A 15484-nucleotide genomic window follows, 5' to 3' on the forward strand; every position below is an offset into this window, starting at 1 on the left:
GTAAGAACTGATGATGGCACCGCGATATTGCATCTGCTGATACTGCCACAAAACCTATACCAACTGATAATGGCACCACGATATTGTATATGCTGATACTGCCATAAAACCTATACCAACTGATGATGGCACCACGATATTGTATCTTCTGATACTGCCACAATACCTGTAAGAACTGATGATGGCACCGCGATATTGCATCTGCTGATACTGCCACAAAACCTATACCAACTGATGATGGCACCACGATATTGCATCTTCTGATACTGCCACAAAACCTATACCAACTGATGATGGCACCACGATATTGCATCTGCTGATACTGCCACAAAACCTATACCAACTGATGATGGCACCACGATATTGCATCTGCTGATACTGCCACAAAACCTATACCAACTGATGATGGCACCACGATATTGCATCTTCTGATACTGCCACAAAACCTATACCAACTGATGATGGCACCACGATATTGCATCTTCTGATACTGCCACAAAACCTATACCAACTGATGATGGCACCACGGTATTGCATCTGCTGATACTGCCACAAAACCTATACCAACTGATGATGGCACCACGATATTGCATCTGCTGATACTGCCACAAAACCTATACCAACTGATGATGGCACCACGATATTGCATCTTCTGATACTGCCACAAAACCTATACCAACTGATGATGGCACCACGATATTGCATCTTCTGATACTGCCACAAAACCTATACCAACTGATGATGGCACCACGATATTGCATCTTCTGATACTGCCACAAAACCTATACCAACTGATGATGGCACCACGATATTGTATCTGCTGGTCCTGCCACAAGACCTGTACCAACTGATGATGGCACCACGATATTGCATCTTCTGATACTGCCACAAAACCTATACCAACTGATGATGGCACCACGATTGCATCTTCTGATACTGCCACAATACCTGTAAGAACTGATGATGGCACACCGATATTGTATCTGCTGATACTGCCACAAGACCTGTACCAACTGACGATTGCACCACGATATTATATCTTCTGATACTACCACAAGACCTGTACCATCTAAATGGCGCACCGATCTTCTGATACCGTCACAAGACCTGTATCAACTGATGATGGCACCGCGATATTGTATCTTCTGATACTGCCACAAGACCTGTACCAACTAAATGGTGCACCGATCTTCTGATACTGCCACAAGACCTGTATCAACCGATGGTGGCACACTGGTAGTGCATCTGCTAAGGTCACAAGACTTTTACCTATGATGGCACAGTGATATTGCATTTTATTCCTGAACTTGAGCTTGAAATAAATTATTCTAGCTAATGAAAAAGCTGATCTTAGTCAGCAAAAAAGCTACTATATTTCACTTTTCCTTCACTTATATTTGGGTTAAACTAAGCACATAAGGTGGCGTCCCCATTTCAATGATTGATTAAAAAAGTACCGGGGGACCGAGCCATGGTTCGGTATAGTTATTAATATTTTAATGGCAATATAAAGGAAACTTATGTTCTTATTAGCAAATTTGTTTTTCTTTGATATTTAAGTTTCACTAGAATTTCAATTTATATTATGATGGCAATTTTTACCTGGTAATCCACACCACATTAATTTATTTCACAGTCGAAAGTAAAAATCACTCGTTTACAATATACTTCCGTAAAAATGTTTTGCCAGTTTGTTTAAAATAAAACTGCTGATTGAAACTAATGTAAAATACTTCTTTCACTACTAAACCAAATTTTGCAAACAATTGCTTCAGTACTTCAGGGATTAAGTTTTGGTAGGAAAAAGCCAAGTAAAATAATCAGTATTTGATCGAAAATATTTCCCCCCATATCGAGTAATCTTCAGTGTAATCTTTGCTCAATAGTAACAACTGGTGTTTTCCCTTTGTACTGTATATTGTAATTTGTTAGTATACTGTGAATGGCTTGTATAAACACATGTTACAAGTCTTTTAGCGAATTTTTCTAAAGGGAAGTAGTAATAGCGTAGGTGGCACGGTAGGACCAATGCCCGGGACCGATTTACTTTTTCATGTTGATGTCAAAAACACCATTCTTTCAAATTGATATATATATATATACGTCCGTGAACGTGACGAAGTTCAATTTTTTTATGAGTATTATATTTTGGTTAAAACAATTTATAGGGATACATAAAAAATCTTCGGATTTCAAAAATTATCGTTTAAAATTTGTGTCATATAAAAAGATTGGCACACCATTTACAATACTGCTGAGTCAATGCATAAAAAGGAACTAAGTCTGTACATGCATCGGACACAACACGAGAGAACAAGATCTGATTTGAATAAATGCGCGTGTAATTGGTCACGCGAGAGTTAATCGGTCTGTTGCTCGTTTAATCGCCAATCCACTCAAAACTGTAGACTCTGAGACCTGGCATTTCTTGGACACCTTCATATATAATTACTGGAACAGATTAAATTACTAAACATCAAACATTAGTGTTAAAAACTGAAGATTCAGCAATTTATAAAAAAGAATATGCCTACTTTGATGTATGATGTAGGTATGCGATGTTTATACTTAATTAGTTCCGACTGATTTTTAATTGCAATTTCGTTGTTATAGTTGTTGTAATGAGGTGTTTAATGTTTACAAAGATGTTAGTTTAACTGATTTAATGATTTCTATAACTTCTGGAATACTACAATTTTACAAACTTGTATTGTTACGCCAAGGTTAATTTTTACATTCTAGTCAACTCTCGCGAAACAAGGCGGCAGTTTTATAGAAAATGTATTAAATACGTTTTCTAAATCATTTTACACATTTTTAGAATGATTTTTTTTAATTTTTTGCTATGAATTTGTTTATTTAATAATTTTTCCAACAAATTCATAATATTTATGACTATGAACAATCTCTTTGTTCTGAATACTTATTTATAAATTTACTTTGCCTGGTAAACAGATAATTGTTTTGAATGTGTTATCTTAGACACTTTCATTTACATTGACATTCAAAGATCTACTTTAAAAGTGATAAACACACATTGCGGTTGTCACGTTGCTTGCAGCACTTTTACAACATTTTAAGAAGTTATATCAGCAAATGCGGACTATTAACACGAAAAACCTAATAATTTATGTAAAACCAAACATAGAATAAAATAGTTTTTCGCTTGATGTAGTACAGCACGAGCAATTCAAAGTGGAAGTTCCCAAAGAGCGTTTCACTCTTCAACGTCGTCGGGTGAAGGATTGAACGGTGTTTCCACGACATGAAGACCGTAAATAGACTGGGGCTGGATGGAGTCAGGAATATTAGGAAAAACATCAGCACGCAAACTAGCGCTAGCTAACGTGTCTGACTCGGTGACTGACACACTTGCACGCAGCGTGATGTAGATTGTATACTGCAACACCACGTCTACAACTGTGACTAGCTAACCTGACTGAATGACTGACACACTTGCACGCAGCGTGATGTAGATTGTATACTGCAACACCACGTCTACAACTTAGACTAGCTAACCTGACTGAATGACTGACACACTTGCATGCAGCGTGTTGTAGATTGTATACTGCAACACCACGTCTACAACTGTGACTAGCTAACCTGACTGAATGACTGACACACTTGCACGCAGCGTGATGTAGATTGTATACTGCAACACCACGTCTACAACTTAGACTAGCTAACCTGACTGAATGACTGACACACTTGCATGCAGCGTGTTGTAGATTGTATACTGCAACACCACGTCTACAACTGTGACTAGCTAACCTGACTGAATGACTGACACACTTGCACGCAGCGTGATGTAGATTGTATACTGCAACACCACGTCTACAACTTAGACTAGCTAACCTGACTGAATGACTGACACACTTGCATGCAGCGTGATGTAGATTGTATACTGCAACACCACGTCTACAACTGTGACTAGCTAACCTGACTGAATGACTGACACACTTGCACGCAGCGTGATGTAGATTGTATACTGCAACACCACGTCTACAACTTAGACTAGCTAACCTGACTGAATGACTGACACACTTGCATGCAGCGTGTTGTAGATTGTATACTGCAACACCACGTCTACAACTGTGACTAGCTAACCTGACTGAATGACTGACACACTTGCATGCAGCGTATTGTAGATTGTATACTGCAACACCACGTCTACAACTGTGACTAGCTAACCTGACTGAATGACTGACACACTTGCATGCAGCGTGTTGTAGATTGTATACTGCAACACCACGTCTACAACTGTGACTAGCTAACCTGACTGAATGACTGACACACTTGCATGCAGCGTGTTGTAGATTGTATACTGCAACACCACGTCTACAACTGTGACTAGCTAACCTGACTGAATGACTGACACACTTGCATGCAGCGTGTTGTAGATTGTATACTGCAACACCGCGTCTACAACTGTTACTAGCTAACCTGACTGAATGACTGACACACTTGCATGCAGCGTGTTGTAGATTGTATACTGCAACACCACGTCTAAAACTGTGACTAGCTAACCTGACTGAATGACTGACACACTTGCATGCAGCGTGTTGTAGATTATATACCGCAACACCACGTCTACAACTGTGACTAGCTAACCTGACTGAAAGACTGACACACTTGCACGCAGCGTGTTGCAGATTGTATACTGCAACACCACGTCTACAACTGTGACTAGCTAACCTGACTGAATGACTGACACACTTGCACGCAGCGTGTTGTAGATTGTATACTGAAACACCAGGTCTACAACTGTGACTAGCTAACCTGACTGAAAGACTGACACACTTGCACGCAGCGTGTTGCAGATTGTATACTGCAACACCACGTCTACAACTGTGACTAGCTAACCTGACTGAATGACTGACACACTTGCACGCAGCGTGTTGTAGATTGTATACTGCAACACCACGTCTACAACTGTGACTAGCTAACCTGACTGAATGACTGACACACTGGCACGCAGCGTGTTGTAGATTGTATACTGCAACACCACGTCTACAACTGTGACTAGCTAACCTGACTGAATGACTGACACACTTGCACGTAGCGTGTTGTAGATTGTATACTGCAACACCACGTCTACAACTGTGACTAGCTAACCTGACTGAATGACTGACACACTTGCACGCAGCGAGTTGTAGATTGTATACTGCAACACCACGTCTACAACTGTGACTAGCTAACCTGACTGAATGACTGACACACTTGCACGCAGCGTGTTTAGTACAGGTAAAATAATACAAAAACACTCCATATAAACAACAAAATTTGTACATTCATGATATTTTACCCGTAAGTTACTAATAATATGAGAAATGAAGATCCGATGAGTCCCCAAAATTTTGGGCGTCCTTAGGCCCTTTTGGGGCCCTTTTTTTCGAAGGGCCCATGTTCCTGAATAATTTCATTTTTACGTTTATGGTCGAGTGAGGTGTGGTGTTCGATGGTTTTAGCTATTTTGAATTGATTGGGACTAGTTTTAAGTGTATTAAACCACTCCATACAGGGTGTTTCAAAATATAAATACTTTTTACGATATTTAAAGATTTATTCATAAAGTAATAAAATTAATTACCTCCATGGTCTATATAAAAGAGGATTATTGAAAATTAATTAATTTAATTATTTACTATATAAGAGGGAAGCATCACAAGGAGTAAGAGAAAATATTTAAATACCCCCGTCACAGCAAACCTGCAAACTAAGCGAATTTTCATTTGCCCGATTTTCAATTAAATCTAAAATAGCATTGAGTTTAATGAATACTTAGGTTTGCTGCTACAAGGAGGCTAATAAAGTGTGTTTATAGTAAAATATTAATAGCCTAGTATAGAACAAATAAATTTGACAAGTTTTATTAAGACATATCTATAAACAAACAAACAAAATCATATTACACTATTCTCCTTAAGAATAACATGGAATTTTAAGTTTACAATTTTTGAATTTCATTCGTAACCAATACACTTACAAAACACGTTAATATACTAAATTATTTGTTTTCTTTAAGCTCTTTAAAATGCTCTAGAGAAAATTGGGAAACTTTGTATTTTGAGGGTCAAAGATTACCATTTTTTACCACATAAAACCCTGTTCCATGGACCGATTATGCCGGTTTTGTTAAAATTGAACCAAAATTACTCGAGTTATCATGTTTACGGACGCGTATATAACATGGATATATTTATTATATATATGTATATAAACACATATATATTATTTTGTGTGGAATGTGATTTAGGCTTCTGGGGGCATCGAAATGAAAACGTAAATCGGTTTCGGGTCTATGTTTTACCATAAGACCTTCGGTAATAGCTTATTTCCTATATGGGAAGTTAAAGGGGGATAAGTTATCCCCTTTAAGGGGGGGGGGGTTAGGTTATATGATGGGTAAAAGGGTATGGATTAAGTTTTACACTATAACATAATAACATAGGTTACCACGCAAAAATTTCAACTTTTAAGGTGGTGTGAATAATCTTTCAATGTGTTTTTTATGCAAATCTATTAAGACCAATTTCAAATTGATATGTATTTTTCTTAGGTATTTAGTAGTTATTTACGGTTTTTTACATTAATTAAAAATTAAAACAATTGAATTTGTATCCTCACATTACATATTAAAATGACTTAAACTAAAAATTTACTTAAACTAAAGCTATTTGTTTACAATTTCCGTAGTATATCTCTTTACAATTTCATCATCACAATAATTATTCTCAGACGACTCATTAACAATTTTATTATTCTTAGCAACTTGTCCATCTTTACTGATTTTGTCCAAGTTGGTGTTCAAGTGGGATTCCCCTTTACAAACCTTGCATATTGCAGAACAGGCAACACCATTATTAAAACACGAACAATGTGGTGCAACAAAAACACCTTTCATACATACTGACGTTTGCAACTTGTATCTTAAGTTCCTGAAAATTATTTTCAATTAATACAAGTAAGGTTGTCTTTAATGGTTATGACGACCAGGACAGCACTAAGACATCAGTGCGGCATTGTCGGTACAAGCATTTTTGTCCTGAACATTGGGAACGAGGTTTATGGGGTAAAAATTGAGTTTTCTCAATTACTTTACCCTAAATACACAAAGTTTCCCAATTTTTCTCTAGAACATTTTAAATAGCTTAAACACAAATAATTTATTATATTAAAGTGTTTTTGTATGGTTATTGGTTACGGATAAAAATACTAAAATTGTAAATTTAAAATTCCCATGTTATTCTTATGTAGAATAGTGTAACATGATTTTGTTTGTTTGTTAATAGATATATCTTGATCAAACTTGTCAAATTTATTTGTTTTATACTAGGCTATTAATATTTTACTATAAACACACTTTATTAGCCTCCTTGTAGCAGCAAACCTAGGTAATCGTGAAACGCAATGCTATTTTAGATTTAATTGAAAATCAAGTAAGTAAAACGGAAATTCGCTAGGTCTGCAGGTTTGCTGTGACGGGGGTATCTAATATCTTACTCCTTGGGATCCTTTTCCCTTACGTAGTAAAGAATTACAATTATTTTCAATAATCCCCTTTTATATGGAGCATGGAGGTAACCAATTTTATTACTTTATGAATAAATGTTTAAATATCGTAAAAAGTAATAATATTTCGAATTACCCTGTATGGAGTGGTTTAATACACTTAAAACTAGTCCCAATCGATTTAAAATAACTAAAACCATCGAAAACCACACCTCACTCGACCTTAAACGTAAAAACAAAATTATTCAGGATCAAGGGCCCTTTAGAACAAAAAGGGCCCCAAAAAGGGCCTTAGGACGCCCAAAATTTTGGGGACTCATCGGATCTTCATTTCTCATATTATTAGTAACTCACAGGTGAAATTTCAAAAATGTACAAATTTTGTTGTTTATAAAACCCTATTTTACCTGTACTAGTTGTAGATTGTATACTTTAACACCACGTCTACAACTGTGACTAGCTAACCTGACTGAATGACTGACACACTTGCACGCAGCGTGTGGTAGATTGTATACTTTAACACCACGTCTACAACTGTGACTAGCTAACCTGACTGAAAGACTGACACACTTGCACGCAGCGTGTTGTAGATTGTATACTGAAACACCAGGTCTACAACTGTGACTAGCTAACCTGACTGAAAGACTGACACACTTGCACGCAGCGTGTTGCAGATTGTATACTGCAACACCACGTCTACAACTGTGACTAGCTAACCTGACTGAATGACTGACACACTTGCACGCAGCGTGTTGTAGATTGTATACTGCAACACCACGTCTACAACTGTGACTAGCTAACCTGACTGAATGACTGACACACTTGCACGCAGCGTGTTGTAGATTGTATACTGCAACACCACGTCTACAACTGTGACTAGCTAACCTGACTGAATGACTGACACACTTGCACGCAGCGTGTTGTAGATTGTATACTGCAACACTTTGGATGAAAAACTAGTAAGTTTTCGTCTAATTATAAAATTGATATATCGATTAAGCTGTTAGTAGACGTTTTTATACCAAACTTGTATCAATATAGTCAAAGATGCCAAAAAATCCACAAATAATAAAAAATAAGATTTAATCGTGTTTGTATGTTGACTAAATAGTAAACGAAAGGCCGGCCAAACAACTACTGAGGATAAAATCACAGTTTTACCTTAGCCAGAATGTTCCCGGATGCTCGGATTGTGCTGAGGTGTAGACCGTAGATATCCGCTCACCGGTCATGGGCCCTTACCTACAACATGACACAGAGACTAAGTAAAGGCGTACAGGTTTTACAATTATTATTATGTTGTAAAGTCAGTTAACATAGTTGTAGACGTTTCTGAATTAGCAGTGCCACACACCAACGTACCTCATTCTCTTCTTTGATGTTTTAAGTTTCTCACTAATTACAGCTAAACGTGATTGCATGTGCAGTAAATTATCCAGTAGTAATCGTTCTCTTTGTAATTTTTACTCTCAGAGTAATGTTTTATAGGCCTACCGTTTATTTAAAGATCCGAAACTCAAATACAATTGATAACAAGTTATAATGTAGAACGGCCTCCGCTACCCAGCACATTGGAGAACGAGTTTTATTTTTAGCCACCATGAGTCAGTTAGAAAATGTCTTCGAGTAATGATGTGTAAAGGTAAAATGTCACTTATTGGCACGAGTCACTCTGTTTGTGTCACTATGAAAGCGTCTTCTGTGCTTCGGTAGGTTGTTAATTAGAGCTCGACTCTTTTCAAACATAAGAATAATCCGCTTCAGTTCACACGCTACACTGTGTGGTAACTGTATTCTCGTTTGTTATTTGTTTCAAACAACAATCTTCAAGTTTGGTGTTTTCTAGTGTCCAAGAAAAAAACTGTGTTTTGGCGTTTTCGATCTGTAATCGAAATTCCCAGAGGAAGAATAATGGTTCAAATTGTTTGTTGAAAATTAAGTATGCAATTAAGGATTGCAGGTACAGAAACGAATGTTAACGAATAAATTAAATAGGTAACAAAGGAAAAGAGACATTTGAATGTTTTAGGTTTACGGGCTTTACCCCGTTTGACTTCATAAGTATTTATAAAACTATTGATTGGTTTTAAGCTGAAATAAACAAAACAAAATACAGTAATACGAACAAATAATAATCCCACCTGATTTTAAAAATCTAATAAATAGAGAGAATAACGTACAAATAAGTACAGCTGAGGTATTTTTAACATTAGGTATATGGAAAGTTCCCTTTAGAAAGGAGTTATGATCTTAAAGGGCAATTTATGAAATAATGGAAATAGTTTTGTGCAAAGTTTCTCGTCATGACGAACATTTTAAGTATATGGTTTATGGTGTGACTTGTAGTTTTCTCGAAAGTTCATGGGTTTACTTTGGGATTTGTATATCGTTGCAGCTGTTGTTGCCATATCATTTAAGCAAATGCATGTTTTTATACAGGAGATTAGACATTAGCCGTCCGTGTTTTACAAAATAAACTCTTAAATTTAAGAATGAAAAAGCAAAGAAACAGTAAATCTTTATACATCATTTTAAAGGTTATTGATTGAAGAAGTTTTTAGTAATATTTGACACTCCCTTAAGTCCAGTTTAGCATAGAAAAACTTATGTAAAAGTTTTTGAATTTTTCTCAAAAATCACTCTCTTTCTCAATTTAAACTTCCATTGCAGAATAAATGTTTATACAGATGTTTTACCTCAGTGACTCTGTACTATTTCTATTGGAAATTCAATTAAAATTCTAAAAATGACATTACATTTGAAATAAAAACATTTTTTATTGCACTAATGGCCATTTTATGTAAGAAAATACTAATATTTTGAAAAAATCATTATTTGACTGTTACTCTAAATACATTACTATAAATCCATACCTGTTAGGGTATGAAAATTTAAATTAACGCAATTTTGACATCAATACTAAGTAGTTTAACACATAAAGATTTTTAACACTAACTTCGTTCCACCCTGGATATATATATATAATTTATTGCAAGACATATTTGTGATCCTCTTTTTAATAGCATGCAAACGTCCCCCTTTTCCTCTTCAGATCAAGCATAGTATTAGAAATCTACGTAGAAAGATACAAATGTCGTGTTAAACTCAGATGTGGTAATTACTCTAGAATGTAACAATAAAACACAATGGCAAACTCGACTCTTGACTTGCAATTCGCGTCCACTCAGCACACTACCCTCGACAGTTCGTTCGTACGTCTAAACCGCTCATACAACAAGCATGTTTAAAACACAATGGCAAACTCGACTCTTGACTTGCAATTCGCGTCCACTCAGCACACTACCCTCGACAGTTCGTTCGTACGTCTAAACCGCTCATACAACAAGCATGTTTAAAACACAATGGCAAACTCGACTCTTGACTTGCAATTCGCGTCCACTCAGCACACTACCCTCGACAGTTCGTTCGTACGTCTAAACCGCTCATACAACAAGCATGTTTAAAACACAATGGCAAACTCGACTCTTGACTTGCAATTCGCGTCCACTCAGCACACTACCCTCGACAGTTCGTTCGTACGTCTAAACCGCTCATACAACAAGCATGTTTGTCGACAACATATTTTTTTAGTGTGATATACAGTAGATTTTTTTACTGTGAAGACATTTTAAATCACTAATTTTCAGCTTGATTATGGAATGTACATCTTGTAGGCTCTTAACTAATACGACATTGTTTTGTAAACTATTTTACGCGATACACTGCAGTGTCATATGCAGATTGTGCAGCATTTTGGAATAGTCGGCTTACAAACTCTCTCACGGAAAGAGTTGTCTGAGTGAGAAGAAGAAGTGTGTTTTACTGCCATCTTTAACGTAGTATCTGTGTTATTGCTCGAGGAGCTTCTGGCAGCCGTAACCAACTCTGTAAAACAAAACAGCCATCGTAAAAGGAGCTGTTCACTTCAAAAGAAAGAAATACGAGTTAAGATTTACTAGAATCCAAAAAGAAAGTAGTCAGATCGCCAATAGTCATAAATAAAACCTTGTCATAGTACGCAACTGTATATGTTTGTACATGGATATAATAATATATATATATATATATATATATATATATATTTAGGGCTGCGCACTACCCGTCTGGCGCACGCTAATGCAAGGGTTTTACTTCTTACTGTTTGTAGCCCCAATTATGAACCGATTTAAAAGATCTTGGTGTCATATTTGTCGTTAACCATTTTTGTAGTTTTGCCATTTTTTTTATTTGTATAATTTTACAAATGTTGGGCTCAAAGGATGGTAAAAATGGTTTATCATAAGTTTTAACGTATACAAATAATTTTTTGAGAAAAAAGTAAAAAAAAATACCCCCACCGCAGCAAACCTGCAGACTAAGCGAATTTCCATCAACCTGGTTGGATTTACACTAAAATGCATCAGTAAAAATATCACATTTATTTCCTATTTAAATAGAATTAGTTTAACGAGTACTTAGGTTTGCTGTACAGGGAGGGTAAAAGTGTTTTTTTTGTTAATATTTTAGTAAGAAATGAAAGTATTTTCCAAATTCGATCAAAATATGTTCATAAACAAGCAAACTACAACAGTTGACTTATTCTCCATAAGAATAACATGGGAATTTTAAATTTACAATTTTTTGGAATTTTCTCCGTAACCATTAGGTGCACAACAACGCTTCAATTTACTAAATTATTCGTTTTTTTTAAGCTCTACAAAATGGTTTGGAAAGAAATTGTAAAATTTTGTGTTTTTAGGGTCAAAAATGGGGAAACCCTATTTTTACCCCATAAAACCCCATATAAAACCCCGTTCCCATAGTCCGATCATGCTGGTTCGTGAACTCATTCGAATAAATGTAGGTTTACACGTTTATACCAAATTTCATCAAAATCAGATCATTTTTGCTTGAGTTATCGCGCTGAAGGACATATATATACAGGGTGTCTCACGAGAGGTGTCTCAAATTGATTACGGAAAAACGGTTTAACGTACAAGGATGAAATAAAATTATTTCCCACTAAATCGACCCCAAGGAATAACGTAAAAATATTTTTAACTTTTTCCCAATACAGGGTGTGCCAAAAACTGAGGGTCACTAGTTCGAATCTCGGAATTTTCAAACGTAAACATATATCATGTTATACATAATTTTAAAGGTATTTAATAGACAAACATTTTGGTGAAAACAGAAATAAGTTATCTTTTCCCGTTTCAAAATGGCGGCAGTTTTTTTGGAAAAAATCTATATTTTTTTAATACTCCGTGTTTCCTATACCAATGCATTTATCCCTTCTCCGGTTGAATTTTCTTACTCGTTATGAAATTAGCTTTACTTTGATATGCTACAAGTAACAATTTTTTAAAATTATAAAAATTCCAAAAAAATATTTTTGAAAATTTGCAAATGCTCATTTAAAAAAAATTTTAAATAGCAACATATGTCAAGTGGCACATAATTTTATAGGGTTTTTAATTCCTAACAACTTTGTAATTTACACTTACTTCGTACAACACAACACTAAAGGCCCAATTTGATGAAGTGTTAAACCACGTCAAACCCAAATAACACGCATTTGATATAGGAAAATTAGGTTTTTTGTTATTTACGCAAAAACTAAAAGAGATACGAAGTAAGTGTAAATTACAAAGTTGTTAGGAAAAAACCTATAAAATGATGTGCCACTTGACATATGTTGCTTTTTAAAATTTTTATATAGATTTTTTTCAAAAAAAAACTGCCGCCATTTTGAAACGGGAAAAGATAACTTATTTCTGTTTTCACCAAAATGTTTGTCTATCAAATACCTTTAAAATGATGTATAACATGATATATGTTTACATTTGAAAATTCCGAGATTCGAACTAGTGACCCTCAGTTTTTGGCACACCCTGTATTGGGAAAAAGTTAAAAATATTTTTACGTTATTCCTTGGGGTCGATTTAGTGGAAATAATTTTATTTCATCCTTGTACGTTAAACCGTTTTTCCGTAATCAATTTGAGACACCTCTCGTGAGACACTCTGTATATATGAATTCGAACGGATGGTGTTTTTGGCCTCTAGGGACCTCAACACGGAAAAGTAAATCGGTCCCGGGTCCAAGTCTTACCATGAGTACTACGGTAATAGCTTATTCCCTATATGGGAAATTCGCTAAAACGGGGAAAGTGCAATAGATTCTTAAAAACAAGAATCTGCAATTAATGTATTAAAAACTTTAAGGATAACGATGATAATCACCCAGATTAGAAAGGCTTGCGAGCGCTCTTCATGGCGCTGTTCAGTGCAATGGTTAGGGACATTGGCGTTCAGCAACGTCGTATTGAGAAATACGAGCTGAGCGCACCCAAGGGTTAAGTTGATTATATGTCCCTAATAATTTTGTATTCTAGAGTAAAAACGCAAAAGGTTTATATGGTATTTTAAAACGCCCTTGAGGCCATAGTGTAAAGCACCAACATAACACACAAAAATATGTGTTTAAGGAGAAAATGGATTTTTTTTTCTTATTATAGACTATAGCTACACAGATTTACATTGAATCTACTAAAACTGTTTTAACTTCTTTAAAACCAGTATCCCGATATACTGTAGCACGAAATGAGCTTTTCAGCATATTTGCAATCAAGTTGGCTGACGACCACAAGACGGAGCAATTGGGCAGCGGTTTTATTTAATACTAACCAAAGTACCCTTGCTTCATGTTGGAAGAAATTAATTTTAGTTTGAATGTGCAGGTATGATGGTAAAAGATTAAATAAAAGAGTGATGGTTTAAAAAAGTATTATGTTTTTTATGGTCTCAGAATACAATACGGTAAAAGAAATGGCTGCAAAAGTTACAAAGTGGTTTATATACAATACTAGCTGTTGTACCCGTGCTTCGCAACGGGAAGAAACATCAGTTCCATAATCATTGAAATATATTTAGAATAAATAATCTAGGTCAAAATCCGTTACAACTCGAAAACTCTGAGTGAAGAGTTTTGTCTTGTGCTTGTTGGTTATCGCATGGCCAAGGCCATCTTTGGTGGGAATTGCAACCATCCAGTAAGAATCTCGGCTTCTAAAACGTTTTGTTTCAACGAACGAACTATTACATATGATACCGTTGCAGAGTCGTGTAGGTTCCAAATTTCACGTCTCAGCAACATTACATGTAATCTCCAGGTGTTTTTTGTTTTCATTTTTTATTTTTTTTTTATACTAGCTGTAACCCGCGGGCTTTGCCCCGTTTAACCTCTTAATTTTCAAGATTATCTCGTTCGCATGGCTCAATCACGTCCTGGTTGAAGTTTGTTCGCTACGCTCACTCACCTTTAGGTTGGAGCTCGTTCGCTGCGCTTACTTGCCTTCAGGTTAGCTCGTTCGCTACGCTAACTTGCCTCCAGGTTGACGTTCGTTCGCTACGCTCACTCACCTTTTGGTTGCAAATTAGCTGTTGTCATAAATGTAAAATAAATAATAGTGCTGCACCCTGTTGGCAATCCTTGTAACTTTAATGCTATTGAACATCATAGAACAGAACCAACTTGTTTAATTGAAACAGCTGTTAAGATTCAATAATTCCATTTCTCATAAGGTTAACATGGGAAACTCCAGAGCCACTGGGGCGGAGCCCGAAAGGATTTTTGAAATAAGAATATGCCTATATGTTAATCGGGAATGTGAGCTATCATCATGCCAAATTTCAGCCCAATCCGACCAGTATTTTTTGCGTTCACTTGTCACAAACATACATCCATACATCCATACATCCAAACTTTCTCATTTATAATATTAGTAGGATATTGGTATGGATATAGTTAAATTATCATGAGGATACATCTATGTTTAGTTCTTTGTGTTAATTGTACACCTTTGACAACAGTGAGTAGAGTAGTCGCCTGATTGATGTGCTTGTGAAGTCAACAATCAGTAGTTTCATAGCAACGTGCCCCGCCATGCCACGCCATTCCACGCCATGCCACACCACGCCACATGTCACTG

The 15484-nt window shown here is 36.0% G+C and overlaps 2 protein-coding genes across 4 annotated transcripts in view; one reads left to right on the forward strand and one right to left on the reverse strand.

The window, feature by feature from the left end:
- The window catches only part of LOC128984115 (glutamate-gated chloride channel), a 216133-nt gene that overhangs the window by 135992 nt on the left and 64657 nt on the right, over positions 1-15484 (reverse strand). For 2 of the 3 annotated variants that reach the window (XM_054403469.1, XM_054403433.1), the window contains exon 2: positions 8674-8754. The exons of the other annotated variant lie outside the window; for it this stretch is intronic. The gene's annotated coding sequence lies outside the window, so the exon portion shown is untranslated. The remainder of the gene's footprint in view (positions 1-8673; positions 8755-15484) is intronic. 3 annotated transcript variants of the gene reach the window in all.
- Positions 1-15484, forward strand: part of LOC128984186 (annexin B9-like) — a 281946-nt gene that overhangs the window by 64703 nt on the left and 201759 nt on the right. The window lies entirely within an intron of this gene.

Source organism: Macrosteles quadrilineatus, unplaced genomic scaffold (assembly GCF_028750875.1).
Source record: "Macrosteles quadrilineatus isolate MER2022 unplaced genomic scaffold, UCM_ALF_1.0 Scaffold_1__1_contigs__length_201487025, whole genome shotgun sequence".
NCBI lineage: Eukaryota > Metazoa > Arthropoda > Insecta > Hemiptera > Cicadellidae > Macrosteles > Macrosteles quadrilineatus.